Here is a 15,805-nt window from a genome sequence, read left to right as displayed (position 1 = left end):
ACTCTGTACGCACTAAATACGAAATTGTGCCCACATAGTGCCTGTAATGACTGTGCGCAATGTGTTCTCACCAGAGAAACAGAAACACACAGCAGCGTCATTTTTCTTTTCTTTTTGAAAGAGCTTTTTCTTTTTTTTTTACGAGTGCGGTTGGTTACGCAAAGCTGGAAGCTTTGCGTAAGCAGCTTCAGGCCGAAAAGATTTATTCGTGAAAACGTAACTTACGGATTCAACAAGGCAAGCGTGAGAATCGCTTTTGGAAGGCTCCTTTTCTTGTGAGTACATCCCTTCACGATCACGATTAAGGCTTTCACTCTTTCAAAGAAATTTATGCGATTTTTTTACGATTCATTTAGAAATACTTGTATATATGGCATTATTGCGAAGGGACGTGCGACCACAAAAGAATTAAAATATTTTAGCTTCTTCAGTATTTTGTTTAGAACTATGTTTGTCCTTGACGTTCTGATGGCGATCGGAATTCCTACACTCCGTTATTGCGAAAATAAACTTCTTTTTTCAAGTTTTAAGATTGTTTCACACGTTATAAAGGAAATAAAGCTAAATTATAATAAGAAACAAGTTATATCACTTTCAGTGCCTTGTTACGACGAAAGTGCTTTGTGTTAGCTTACATGGCGCACGAATGAAATCCTGTATTAAAGAATTCAGGAGACAAGAGCAAGCCGGATTACCTATTGACTGCATGCGAAATATTAAAACGACAGCCCGGCGTAACTATAAATCTGCAATTTATGTAGTCAACGATACCGTAAGGCTCGTTCATTCAATATTAAAAGATTGGCGCATTTCTTCTTCAACAGACGCGCACAACAGCTAAGTGCTTATCAAAATTACGCACCGTACGTGGCCCCACGCACCTCCTATTCAACATAACGCTCCTCACCTTTGAATCGTGGATAAGGGCCCCATGTGGCAAGGCTGGACATCGAAGCACGGTCGTCGTTTATTTGGCCGAAACCTTCAAGATCGAGCTTAGCGGCGAATTGAGCTTGATCACGAAGAGCCTACTTTCATTCACTTTGTTAAACAAACGAATGAAAATACCGCACATGTGGGGAAATCAAATATATTCTAAAACAGACATGTTACCTGTTGTTTGTTCGTTTTTATTTTTCTCGCTTGGCGCGGATGTGAGGGAAACGTTAATACTCGCTGAGAGTCTATAATTGGTTTGGAGCGCTCGAAATATAGCAATTTTTATTCACAATCAGAGGGAAAGAAAAGTTAAGTCAAATTTTAATTCTGTAGTCATGGAAACGCCCACTTACCGCGAAAACGCTCTTTCCCTATTTCTTCTTGTTTTTTTTTTTTTGTTTTGTTTTTTTACCGACGTAGGGGCACTGCTTTGCCAGGTCTCCATCTTAAACGAAGCGATTCTTAACACAGGTTTTTGTGTGTATGTGTGTGTGTGTAACTTATGCCTGGCGGGTATACATCCTTGACATTTGTTGTCACACTCAACGTCTTTTCCGTGTACTGTCGGCCCAGCATCCGCTTCCGACTCCTACGGGCCAACACGCTGTCTACAAACAAGCCTGTGGTTTCCCACTCCCGGCATTGCGCGTGCGCAGAAACAAGGTTCGCGCTATGTGAAGCGTCTGCGCGCGCGCCGTCACGGCAGCGGCGCCATCTTAGCGGCGTGACTTCGCAGCCACGTGTTGGTCTATGCGCCAACACGCGGCGCTGCTGTCGACGTTCTTCGGCGTTCTTATCAGCTAATGGCGCATTCTCATTGGCTGTGGAGTTCTAATGAGATGCACGGTGTTGGCCACGCTCTGCTCTTCTTAAGCCACCCGTTATTGCACAAGCAAACGGGTACGACATGTTCTTCTTTTTTTAATTTATTTATTTCAACTAGGTAGCGAACTGCGGCTAATCATGAAAAAGAAAGTAGAAAGAAGAAACTCGTCGCATCATAAGTCTGACTTAGCATATTGCCAGTCGTTAACATAAATAGTTTATGCCGCAGTAGTTTTGATGTTTAAGAAGTGTACAGGAAAACACACACGCAGTCTTGAAGTTACAGTTTGTTTTCGCGCGAGTATGTTTATTTTTTTAATGATTGTTCAATTAACGTGTCTTCAAATAGTTGGTTTTAAAGCAACGTAAATTTAGTGGTTGAGGACTGGGACCATGAAAGAGGAGGAAAAAGGAAGCAAATCTACAAAAACAGAAATTAGAAACGCAACAATGAAGAAACGCGTTAGGTCTACTAAAATTGGCTCATAAACATTTTAGTTATAAGACGCAATGACGATCAGATTGATAAATCTATTACACTAAGTAACTTCTTTGCAAAACTAACAAAACGCTAGCGCACAAAAAAAAAAAGAAACTGGAAGGGCTGTAGATGATTTGGCCAATTCTCTGTTAGTGATTTTGAAGAGGCGTGTGCACTAGCGGCTGGGTAAATAAAGAGACACTGACTGAAGAACATATAAAAGTAAACGCAATAAACGCAGCACAAAATACGCTTGCAGACGCTGGACGGCAAACTACAGAAAAGTAACACGTCTTCATAAAAGTGTTATAAGGGAGGGATTCATCACTCAAAGAAAATAACGGAAATGGCTCTGTTTTCTGAGCCTTGTTTATTGCTGCGAATTGGTATTATTTCTGGAATTTCCATATGAGGAATCCACTCACTAGATTAGAAGCATCTTCCACGAAAGTATGAGAACGTGAAATCATAAGTTTGTGTGCGTGCGTCTGTGAAGCTTAATGGAAAGTTATAAGCTGGTAAACCGGGCCAGTTGGTTGACGTTATACACGATGGGAAAAACAGCTCAGAGAACACGGACTATGAAGAGGAACATACACGAGAGGACAATGCTGTACTGGCAACTGAAGAATTTTATTAAGAAAACAAAGACAAGAAAACATACACAGCATCCTAAAATATTGCACACAAACAAAGGACTACTTTCGCCAACCATGAAGCGTGTCAATAAACTACCCGTTCACTATGTGACTCATTTCTTCCCGCAGGAAAGGTTGGATGGTTGAAATAGTTACCAGATGTTATATTTTATTTTGCAAACGTGAAGACCCACGTATCCTTAGCTGAACATTTTCTCAAATTAACTAGCTTTGGTAAGACATTATTGCAGATACCTCAAATCAAAGTTTACGATGATGAAAGTTCGCCAGGTCGTCTGTATCTTTTACTTTAATGTCTACTAATATAACAGGTTTGGTGGAACCTTTCTATGGCTGCTTGCGTGCTCACCAATGGCTGCTAAAATTGTACGCTACAGACGCAGACCACGTTATCCTTTTTTCTCCCATTAATTTGTCATACGAAGGTCGAACGAAGCTGGTACATTAAGCAAAACTAACGAGTTCTCCATTTAAAGCAAGAAAAACGTTGGCGCGGATAGACGTCCGTAATTATACCACGTTGTCACTTATACTGTTCTGCTTTGAACTACACCCGTCCTCTTTCGGTGAAGTTGCTTCTGTTCGCAGACGCTGACATAAATTCATTACGGAGGAGGGGGCTAAAGTTGTTGATTCTTTTCGGCGATGTTCTCGGAACAACGTTTCAGCCCCATACGCCAACCGCTCGTGCTCGCCAGACGAACGGACCGCCTTTGAACGTCGTTTCTATACTGCGGCACTTGGATTCTTTTCAAGGGAGCTGGTTTCGGCGAGACGCGCGATGTGTTGACCGTCCGCGAGTAATGGCCTGTGCTCTGTGGGTTTCTTATTTTTGTTAAAGGACATTTTTACAGAAAGACAGCAGTTTTCACGCATCCGTGCTCTTGAAAGTGTTTACCAACTCGCGTGCACGGGTAAGGAGGGCGCACACGCGTCGCGCAACTCGAGATGCTTCTTGTTATTTTTCTGCTTGCCTGGCCAGAAACATATTTGGGGGATGGCGTGAGGAACGACGACCGAGATGGCATGTACGAGTTTTGTGAATTTAATGCGTAAAGTTGCAGGGTTGGATTTTTGCTTTCTTGTTCCTGGCCGCAGAGCTACGTTTTGATTTGGTTGTGCGTAGTCTACGGTTCCAGCCAGGATCTTGTGTCTGCCCTTTGGCGTTCTTTCTTCCAATGTTCGGTGCTGCTCCATTTGCTGTACTTGCCTGGCTAAGTTTTGATAAACGTTCTGTTGCTCAATATCTCCAAAAGCATGTTTCTTGAAGTGGTATTCTGATTTTGAAACGGCAGTTAAGAAAAAAGATATATATATATATATATATATAACACGGGCACTTCACGTCATCGTACGTGGTCTCCGAGGAGGATATGAACAAATATGTGCAGATGAATGAACCGTACTTAATCCAATGAATCAAAGAATCAAAGTTTCCAGGAACCCGCCGAAAGCCAAAAATTGGCGGAGCCAGGATCCTGGCTCCGCCAATTTTTGGCTTTCGGCGGGTTCCTGGAAACTTTGATTCTTTGATTCATTGGATTAAGTACGGTTCATTCATCTGCACATATTTGTTCATATATATATATATATATATATATATATATATATATATATATATATATATATATATATATATATATATATATATATATATATATATATATAGGCTCTAAAGACAAATCTCGTAGCGAACTGGGGATAAGAATGAAATTTGATACTATATGTGCTACCACATTAATTGAATATCACGCTATGTGCATTAAAATATTTAGAGAATATATGGGAAACTCAAGCCCAAGCTGAAGGCTATCCAGGAAATAATAAGTCTGCATGTTGCGCGCATGCAAATTGGGTTTTATGCAATTCGTAAAAAAAAAGTCTGTTTTGGGGTTGTTTTTTTTCCATATCAAGAAAGGACAGTAGAGTTACATTTTGAAAAATACGAATAAACAATAATTAAAAATATATGCACATAGGCGTAAATAAAATGCAGCGCTAGAAGTGCATTTGTGAATAAAACGTTATTCATTTAGTTAATAATAGGTGCGCAGATATTCGTCTAAAATTATGCAGTGTATGAAAGCTCATCCTAAAAAAAAAAAGAGTTGTACTGCATTTTAGACATACACATGAACCTTCAATCTTGTCTTGATATATGGTCGCTCTTTTCTAAAATTTAAGAATTTTGTTTTAGTTAAAGAGTTTGCTCATTGGAGGGTCGATAAACACATTTAATAAGCGACTTAAAATTTCGATCTTTTTTTTATTTAAAAACAGTTTATATAACGCAGTCTGAATTTCAAAGCCGATATATGCCGCTTTGAGAGCATAAGTTTGATAAAAAACGAAAAAAAAAAGGACTGTCCGTTTCAGTTTTGCCACCAGAATCAATGAAGGACTCGACCTAAGTGACTCGCGGGCCGCTCAATACAGGATTTTGTATTAAATCTGACCGCAACCAAGACTGCGATCTAATGGCGTTAATTCGGCAGGGTAAAAAGTGTAACATCACGGTGCTTGTCGTCTTTATACGTCTGTTGTCACCGGTTATACCAATCCTGCACGAGTGTCGTGACGATACACATTTTGCGCGGCTTGATTGGCTCTATGAATCGTAGCGTTGGTTTTAGTCGCACTTAATGAGAAACGGAAGATATGTAGAAATCGAATTCGTATACCCCAGTGCCATTGAATAAGTTAGACTTCAGATTAGCGGCACTTAAGCCACGTTGCCTTCGTAGAATCAATCTTCAAATCAAATCAAATCAAAATTCTTTATTTTTCTCCATTTGGAGAGGAAAAACAAAGAGAGAAGCAACATAACAATTGCTTGACAGGTATCCGTCTCCCTTCAGCAGCGGCAGGAACAGCACACAAAACTGTTAACACACGAAGAAATGTTTTATTTATTTATTTATTTATTTATTTATTTATAATACCCTCAGGGCCACAAGTGGCGTTACAGAGGGGAGTGGGTTTACATGAAGTAGTTGGTGATGGCGTCCCGAAATCTTCCACTGTCGGTGATGCCGATGAGGTTCTCGGGGAGGTCATTCCAGTCCACAATCGCAGATGGTAAGAGCGCCTTCTGGTGTGCGAGGGTGAAGCATTGTGGGCGGGCGATCTTACAAGGATGGTCAATTCTAGCCGAGATGTATGATGGGGGGTTTAAGAGAGATTGTTTAAAGATGGGCGTATAAAATACCTTGTGAAGAAGACAAAGGCGAGAGATCCTATGACGTGAAGATAATAGCGGAAGGTTTATGTAATTGTTCGTTTGATATAAAACAAAAGCAAAGAAAAAATGAAAATCACCACACGTCAGGCACCTACACTCACACTGAATGCTCAACAAAAAAATGAAAAGAAATATTTGTTTACCAAAGTCAAAAGTTCTGTGTTTAATTCCCTCACACGATTTAAAAGACGATGAAAAGTATTTCGCAACCTCTGAATTCCATAATTTGTTCTGGAGCGCGGCACTAGCCACGTATCCGCGTTGCGTGGATCATAAATCGGGTTTCTAATTTTAATCTGTGAGATAGACAGGAATACGTTTTCTTTGTGTTGAAATGACTTTTTATAGATAATAAAACGTTTATAATGATAGAAATTTTGAATCTGTACGATATTAAGTTTTTTTTAAACAATGGTAGTGTATAAGCATCCTATGCAGTATGGCATATAATATGCACAACTTTCTTTTGCAGAATTTGTATCTGCTTAAGATTTCTGGACGTTGTACCAGTCGGCCAGCTGTCGCCAGCTTCTGCCGACGTGACTGGAGGAAAGCGCCAGAAAAGTGCGTTCTGCCTTCCTCCTCACTGGAACAATGTTCACAACAGCGCAAAACAATACCGCGGTATATCGCTAAAAAAAAAAAAAGAACGAATCTCAGATATGGTACGCAAATGGCACTAGGCACCAAAAATGGCGATGTCCCATAGTCGTGGAGAAATGTGCCGTGACGCGAACGACTGAGTGACCGCTGTGGCCCCGTTGGACAATGAAAGGAAAAAAAGAAAAGTCTCGGTAATTTGACTCTGGCCTTCCAATGACTCTGATATAATCGATCTAGCTTTCGTGCTATTATATTTTTTTGTTTTCCAATATTTTAATACAAGCCCGTGGCGATGACAGGGTGCGAACGAGGGCATATGAACGAATGCTATAACAAAACCGTGATTTATTGAGCCAACATCCGCGCGGCAGCACCAGTCTTGAAAACGAGACAGGCACGTTTTCTCCTTTTCAACTTGCGGGAAAGCAATGCCGCCTGAATGCAGCATCAGCTTTTCGCTCTGCTTGACTGCTGTGCAAGAAAACACAGGCGAGAAGTTGGGCTATAAATCAGTCATAAGTGGTCCTCTGGGACATATCAGTTGGAAGGGGTAAAACAACTAAATGTAAGAAAACATGTATGCCTCAATATTTGCACCACGGTATTTTTAATACTTTACGTTTCGTTCGCGGCCTCTTAAAAGAGTTTGCTATCGAATTTCAGTTCCTTAGGGGCGTTCATATGGAATAAACGCGCCTTGTTTTAGAGGTACGCGACCTGTGTGCACAGCGGATGACGGGCTTTGACGTAGAGAAGAATAATGACGACGTTTGATTAATTTTCAATCCCGTTAGAAAAAACTGATTTTTTTATTCTTTGGTTTAGCTTGGTTCTAATACTTTTGCCCTGTATTCTTATAATATATGTGCCAATGTGTATGCGTGCCCCACTTAAATACAACACAAGGACGCCACATCGAAATGTTCTTCGCTGGGACAAAAACATGCATATACAGAAATGAGAAGGTTTAACCTGCAAGAACATTTTGTTTTTAATGTTAATGCGAAACATCCAAACAATCAAGTTTCACCTGTTAATTATTTCTGTTGCTGAATGCATTTGTTCTTGTTGAAACACGGACATCGGTTCTGCGCTGAGGGTGATCGGCGGAGCAGTGCTCTATTCGCAGCACGAATAACATTTCGACCCCTCAATCCCTCGTCAGACGTTCCTCAGAAATCGTTTTACCACCATTTACGGGCACTTTTCGCCAGCGCAACCTGGGGCTTGTGCCAAGTAGGCCATTCAGTCAATGAGGCGGAAAACGACAATAGATCCGCACACTTAGCAGCACAGTTTTGTTTCGTGATGGCCGCCATGCACCACGATCGCCCTGAAAAGTTTCCGAGACCATTATTATTTAAAAGTTCTAGGACTGTTCAAAGTTTGTCACCACATAAAAAGTTTCATCGCGAGATCATGGGTACTGACTCATGGGTATGACGTTTGGCCTACCTAAAAGTTTATTAAGTTTAAAACTGTCCACCGTCTCGCTCCTAACGCAATTAACAGTTTCGTCCACGTTCACTTCAAAAAGGGCGAACAGCGACAAACGGATTATTGAAAGTCACTAATGCGGTACAGTATATTATTTATTAAATGCTGAACCGCGCGAATTGAAAAACCCTCCTCTTTAATATCATGCGATCACATGCATACACGTATCAAATTACAGCAAGCAGTTTACAAGTAATCCTTCCTTTAAAAGCAGAACAATTCCCGAGTGCATGTGCCAGGTACGCGCATTCCTTATAAATGTAGGGAGCCAAATTATCAGCGGCCGACAAAACTGAGACGTATACCACCAGACAACTGGGTAACGATAACGTCCTCCTGACTTGCCATTTTCGCTTCAAGGTATACGAACAAGCTATCTGCTCGTTAAATAGGAACAATGTCAGTATAAAAACAAGTTGACCTAGTAATACATTGAGCTACATAAACTGCCCAACTCGCGACTACTTCGCTGCCTTATCACTCGTAGGAACAAGTGAAACATGGAATACCGAGTAATATTGTATTTCAATGAGCTGGGGAGAACTTTATTTCAAAATATGGGGAGGTATAACGTTAAAAAAACACGGAAGTGAAGCAGAAATAAGATGTTTGGAATCAAAGGAATATAATTGTATTCCAAGAACGCGATACATCTGAACGTTGAGCCAGAGTTGAGCCACGATGCGATTTCTTGGAGGAGGTCTTTGTCTTAAGGCTTATGGGATTTCGTTTTGCTTTAACCTGTTTTCGAGAAACGAAACTCCTGGACAACATTCTCAAACTCTTGAAGACGCCTTATTTATGCGTATTCACGCTCATAACGTAGAACCGACATATTTTATAAATAAAAATGTCTTGGATCGCATTGCATATGAAACTGAAATCCTCGTTTTCTTTTCGCTTTTTTTTTTTTTTAATGTCATGAGCAATTTCTTTTTGAACAGATAAAGCTAAGGGATATTGATGTGTGTTTCTTCTGGCACCTTAAATACTATCCCTAGTGACCTTTTTTCCGTATCAATACTCTATGAGAAACGTAATTAAGTGTCTCTTATACCCATTGCTTCTTTATATCTCGCCAAAATACCTAAATAGCACGTTACTTATAGTTTTGTTTCTGTTAGTTCTTTCCTTTTCTGTGCGAGGCTTTGAGTGCCCGCCCTTTCTATGCTTATCTAAAAGCTCCACCGAACAAAACGTTTTTTGCTTTTTTTTTTTTTTTTTTTGGAAATGAGCATTGGTGTTTTAGCTTCACTCTAATTACTTTTTGTGCCTTGAGTGTAGATGTTCCAGTCCTCATTCTTCCGACAAAATGTGCCCTAAACAAACGCAAATTTATGAGCCCGTTTTTTTGTTTTATTTTTTTTTAGGGAGGGGAGGGTATGGGAGGGGGGGGTAGTTAAAGAGATGTGACTTCGCGGGCGGAGAGTTACTTTTCAACGCGATAGCGTTTAGGAGCCCGTGTCGCAAAAAATCCGGCGCCGACGTCGACGTCGGTGGGACCAAAAAATCCCATAACACAAAGCGCGCAGCCCCGTGTGACGTCACACGTGGCTGTGACGTCATGAAGATATCGGCCCACTAAATTTGGAGGGAAAATTCGTATGAAAACACGTGACAATATGTGATGTCGCGTGACAGGTGACGCTACCGACTAGACCACGCAGTACTCTTGCACGGCTTAGGAACAAGCGCGGGATTAATGAGAAGGCTTTGCCACTCTTAAAGGAGAAGCTTATGCGTACCCCAAGTTTTTTTTCTTTTTCCACTAAATGTAACAAACGCATCGGATATGTATTCTCCTGTCACAATAGTTTGCAGGGACCCTTTGCGTTTTTAAGCTACAATTTCTAGGTAATAAAAATGCATAATCGGCTTAGAGTCATTTCCTGTTTCAAAAATCAACCACCGTGTTTTTTTTTTTGTTGTTTTTTTTCACCTCTTTGATTTGACCGATTTGATCAGGTATGATGCAAGGTGTAATGTCGGCTCGAAATCCTGAAGGGCGTTTGGCATAAAGCCACTGTGTGAAAAAAAAGAAAAAAGTGGCATGGTTTTTGGTTTTGTGCGGCAAAAAGCCTGTGGACTCAACATGCATACTAGCTCCCGTCCACGTTTCTTTCCTCTATTTGTTTCGCCGCCTTAGCAATGTGTTATTTGTTTATTTAAACAGCGAGAGATTAGTCACATCCAGAGGGCTTGTGAAGTTTCCGCTATACGTGAGAAATTTGGCCAGCCCAATATGACTCTTAGCATGGGGTCTTTAGCGTGCATCACGAAGTAGTGATGCTCGGACACGCGCCGGTACAGTGCTCATCCTGATAGAAACGTACAGAGGTGGGGATTGAACACAGTATCCCTGGGTCCTGCAACGCGAGCTTTGAGATACCTGCTCCGAGCGGCGGTGTGCCAACACATTCGGCCAACGATTTCCTTGTCGCACAACCGTCGTTTTCACAGCTGAATCGCACGGCGAATGGACAAAAATTGCAGCGCAGAAAAGGCTATTAAAACTGTGCGCTATCGCTTTTTTATTTCGCTCGGTAAGTAATCGGTGAATATAGGGAAGTAAAAAAAAAAGGAAGGAAGTGAGAACTATAAAGTTATAATATACACTGGGCTTTTCACACTAAAATAATGTACAAAAGAAAATCGGACCCTCGAAATAAAAATATAAATATTTTATTGCAAACTCAATATGACCGTTTGGATGTGTTGTTTCTCGTATTTGGAAACCATTTCTTTACTAGTGTAGTCATAACTAAAATCGACTGTCGTGACATAAACATAACAGAAGAAGAGGCGAAAAAAATACATCCACGCCCAGTTTCCGCCACGGTGCGTGTGTTCATCATTCTTTTCTCCTTTTCTCATTCCGTTCTCTTGGGCTCATACATCCCGTAATAAGTTGACTTAGTATCCAGTCTGGTATATCTTTCGTACATCTTCAATATCAGAGCCTCGCCCTCTGCGATTATACACATTTAAGTAGCACAGGCACTTGTGGCATGCTGTAAGCAGAGTCTGAGGAGAAAAACAAAATTGACTGAAATACGAGCGTACAAAAACAAAATGTTATTTTAATAATAAGTTTTTATATGCGACGTTATAATTTAATACGATATATCTTGATGCTTCCAATGTTTTTTCGTCTTTCGGTACACTCTAGAAAATGTAGACGTACAACACTTCTTGATATATATATATATATATATAGAGAGAGAGAGAGAGGAGGAGAAAGTGAGCTCGACTCTGCACACGCTGGAGGGTGAGCTGAAGGGCACCCGCTGACCGGCATGGAGAAGAAGACGCAGCAGCAGCTCATCGACGACCACTTCCTGTTCAAGGAGGGCGAGCGCTTCCTGCAGGCGGCCATCGCTGCCATCAAAACCAAGCGCTCCCTTCCCCTCGAGTTGGGGGAGGGGGGGATCTGTGGGGAACGGTAAAAAAGACGAGAATAAAGAGCACCGACAACCGGGTGACGAGCGGGCGCGCGGGGCAGTTCGAGCTTGAACACCGCGAGGATTGGTGTTCGTTATATATATATATATATATATATATATATATATATATATATATATATATATATATATATATATATATATATATATATATATATATATACATATATATATATATATATATAGAGAGAGAGAGAGAGAGAACGTAGCGAAGGATGCCGAAAAATATAAACGGGAGAAAAACGTATTTGAGACGGTTGTTTGGAATTTTGTATTATGTTATAAACTCCAAACAACCCTCTCTGTGGGGTTGTTTGGAGTGTATATTAATGCGTGTATACTTTCTGCAGTGTATATTAATGCGTGTGTATGTAATATATATATATATATATATAGAGAGAGAGAGAGAGAGAGGAGAGAGATCAATTTTTATGCCGACATTTTTTTTTTAATTTAGAAGCCGCGTATTTTGGCAAGAACCCAAAACATTTTAAACACTCCACGTAATATTATGTGCAAGTTTTCCAACAGCACTCAGGAACTTCACCTGTTCTCTACACGAACGTTCTGCTGCGACGAAATATGCTCCTCGTTCATCAAAATTACAAAACACCTAAATGTGCTCCGTAGGATGACGGAGCACCCGCCACTTACCTTCGTTCCTCAGTCTACTGCTGCGCTTGTTGTCGTTCGACGGCGACATAGTTTCAACTTTGAACTTGTATAAAGTGAGGCTAAAGTCTGGAACTGCAAAATTCTTATGCTATAGCGAAATCACCAAAGTAGTTTTTGATAGCACACCCTAAATCTCTCCTTGAAATTACAATGCATATATATGTCCGCATGAATGATAGCGAAGACCGGAAATAAGGGGGTAGGGGGGTACTTCTAAATCATATACATTTGGCGGCTTGACGAGGAGGAAGGGGGAGAGGCGAGGTGCCCTGCCCCCTTATATAAGCCCCTGGCCCTAAAACAAAGTATAAAAATATCAGGTGTGATAACCGCCCTTTGTATGTTTTGTTTTTGTTGGTAAGTGCAGGAAAGAAAAAAAAATGCTTATTCGAGGTAAAATATGAAAATTGTTTACGGTTATTGTCGTGAAACCGATTATTCACGTGACATATTTGCGATAAATGTACTATAAATATTATCTGTCAAAACTGTTTTGTACTGACGAGTGAAATTTTATGTATCCGGAAAACCTGATATTGGAGTTCAATCGTAACCCCTGCCCAGCTGTTTTTATCACCAATCCTAATTTTCCACATTATAGATACCGTTGACCTGCTTAAAATACGAAAGGTTTGTCAATTTCCAGAATCGGCATGTTTTAATATTACATCAGAACAGCACAAATATAAATGAGCATGGCTATTTTTTTATTAAATATTTTTTTTCGATAATTAGTGAGCGTGACTGTCAAAATTGTACCTCTATCACTCCATTCGTCCCAAGTACGCATCGTTTATTGTGACCTCAATAAAATGACTTTCAACTTTTAATTTTGACTTGCTACTTATTTGAAGGCAGACAAACTATAAAATCTGCGAATCTATATGCACGACTGTTTCAAAACTTCTCGGAATAAAAAATGAAATAAAACAACGTTATATTTTAGCATAATCATGTGAGAAACTGTCATGCAGATTATGTTTTTCATCATTCACGTCTAGATGGGTTGGAACTGCACATCCTCTTACGGGGTAGTTCTAGTAAGAAAATGGTCTATCTTTTTGTGTCCTAACAGTGATTTCAATTTGATATATTTAGGTGATGACGCAGACTTGCATACATAGCAAAGCCTACCGTTTAGGATTCTTTGTGTGTTTTCATTGAGGTTCAAGGCATAAGGTTCTGAACAGTTCAAGCACTAAAGTAACTGGAACAAAGAACAGAACCAACAGTCGCCAACAAACGCTCATGAAAAAAAAAAATCGACGTATTTTAGGGAACCTACCGTGAGGTTTCATAACTTGTATAAAAGTGTTCCCGCGACAAGTTCCTCTCACTTTATCCCCTTGTTGTGGTACACTGTATATTAATATGAAGCTAATAGTACATGCATCATGCTCAGGTGTCAATTTCCTATAGCCTCATTTTGTTTTCCTGCGGGGCGTGCACTGAGCGTGCGACGATTGGGATATTTCCGTATTTCGTTAACCAAGCGATGACGGCTTTCGCACAAAATAAAGCGTGTCTCCACAGTGAAATAAAAAGGAAAATTGAAATAACAGGAAGTACCAGATATCTAGCATTATGCGACAAAGTAACAGTGGCAGTGCAATAATTTTTGTAAGTTCATTGAATACCGCTTTCAATTATTTCTTGATGTTCATAACTCATGAAACACGCGTTAGTTTTTTTTTCTCCACACAGTCGCATTTGCAGAAAAAATACAAATTAACAAATACAAACGAGTATAGAGGTCACCTCCCTCAATTCGCAGCCTGAACTTGCAGCCACGTTATCTTCAGCTGGTTGTATGCCGCGAATGTTTATCACAGGCACGCGCTGGGCTTGGCAAAGCACATGGCACGCGCTGAGTTCCACGCATTGTTAAGCTTCGGCTTGTCCCGTCCTTGCATCGACTGGGCACGAGTCACTAGCCGAATGCATGTCGAGGCATTGATTGTCACAAGCCCGAATTTGAATGCTCACGCAGTGCCCGTGCCCACTGTCAGAGTCGAATTGAAATATGGCTACCGCGGGGATCGCAACGCTTGATTGCGAAATTCTGTAACCGCTTTGTTGACGACGCCAACAATTCGATTCCCACAACTTCGTCATCAAGTTTTTGCGACGTAGGGGATGAAAGAAAACGGCCAATTTTTAGGGCTGGGCGATCGATCCATTACATTTTTTCGATTAATCGATTCATGCTTTAACTGCGATCAGTATTTTAAACCGGTTCACCGGTTGAATGGTGACGAACCAAAACGAAACAGGAAAAAAAAATCATACAATTTGCACATCTAACGAACTTGGATTAATTAAAAAAGCTGTAAAAAAAGAAAAAAAAGGAAGAACACAGATTTGTCCGTGTTTTGGAGTAGTGAAGGGATTTAGGTCACGGAGTTTATGCATCTAAAGTCACCAAGTGTGTTGCCAGCGGCATTCTTGTTCCTCTATAAGTCGACGGGCGAGCCGCGCGTGGCGTCGTTTAGTGGCGGCGGTCCAACAAGAAAGCGCGACGCGTTTGCTCGACAATTGACTGCATATTCACGGGAACAATTTTGAACATTCCGCCGACTGAGTTTCCTTTCGAACTAGCGAAACACAAAGAGGGTGGATGACGGGTGTACGTGTATAGCGGGCTGTCGGCAGCTGCAGGGCCCGACGTCGCGTTTCCTCGGCTCACGCCCAGCGCGGTCCATGCCCTCGAAGAAAATCACGGGGCACCCTCTGACAACTGCAGAGCCTGCAATAGTTGACACTGCGCGCACCAACGACGAAGGAGTAGGCCGCGAGATTCAAAAGAACGATATATATATATATTTTTTTTTTGTCTATTCTAGTCGGGAATTCGGGGTAAACAATTATTCTGTCCTTCTACTTTCGTTTAACGAGTACCCTCATCTGTAGTTCGTTGGGTCGAGGACACATGAGCAATGCTAAATTTAAACTGATAACTTCCTAGAGAGAAAACAGGCGCGGCGTATTTTACGCCACTTTTACTTGTTTCGGGAATATACACTTCACAGACGTGGAGGAGTGCGTATATGGACGGCAAACTTTAGCTAAAATTTATTTTAATGTAAGCTGCAAGGGTGACGTTTGCAACACCGAGCACCACACGTATATCCGTGACCGTATATCCCCTACGAGTATACGTGACCATATAGTGACCGTACATCTCATACGGTCACCTCAACGCCAAGCGAGTGTGTGTTTAAAGGGGTAGTCCACCGATTTTTTGAGCTACCTCAACTAACTATATTTTCTGACTCCCCGGCCTTTAGCCTTTCCGGTATGCTATTTAGCATCGCGAAATTCATAATAGGTATTGTGAAATCGGCAAATGAAAATGGTGCAAAAACCAACATTCAAATATTCGCGCACTTTTCAGTGCCGTGACGTCAGTGGCAGGCAGGCTTGC

This window comes from Ixodes scapularis, unplaced genomic scaffold, assembly GCF_016920785.2.
Source record: "Ixodes scapularis isolate PalLabHiFi unplaced genomic scaffold, ASM1692078v2 PGA_scaffold0__279_contigs__length_252992795, whole genome shotgun sequence".
Taxonomy (NCBI): Eukaryota; Metazoa; Arthropoda; class Arachnida; order Ixodida; family Ixodidae; genus Ixodes; species Ixodes scapularis.
The sequence above is the reverse complement of the archived record's forward strand: the minus strand, read 5'-3'. Positions refer to the sequence as shown.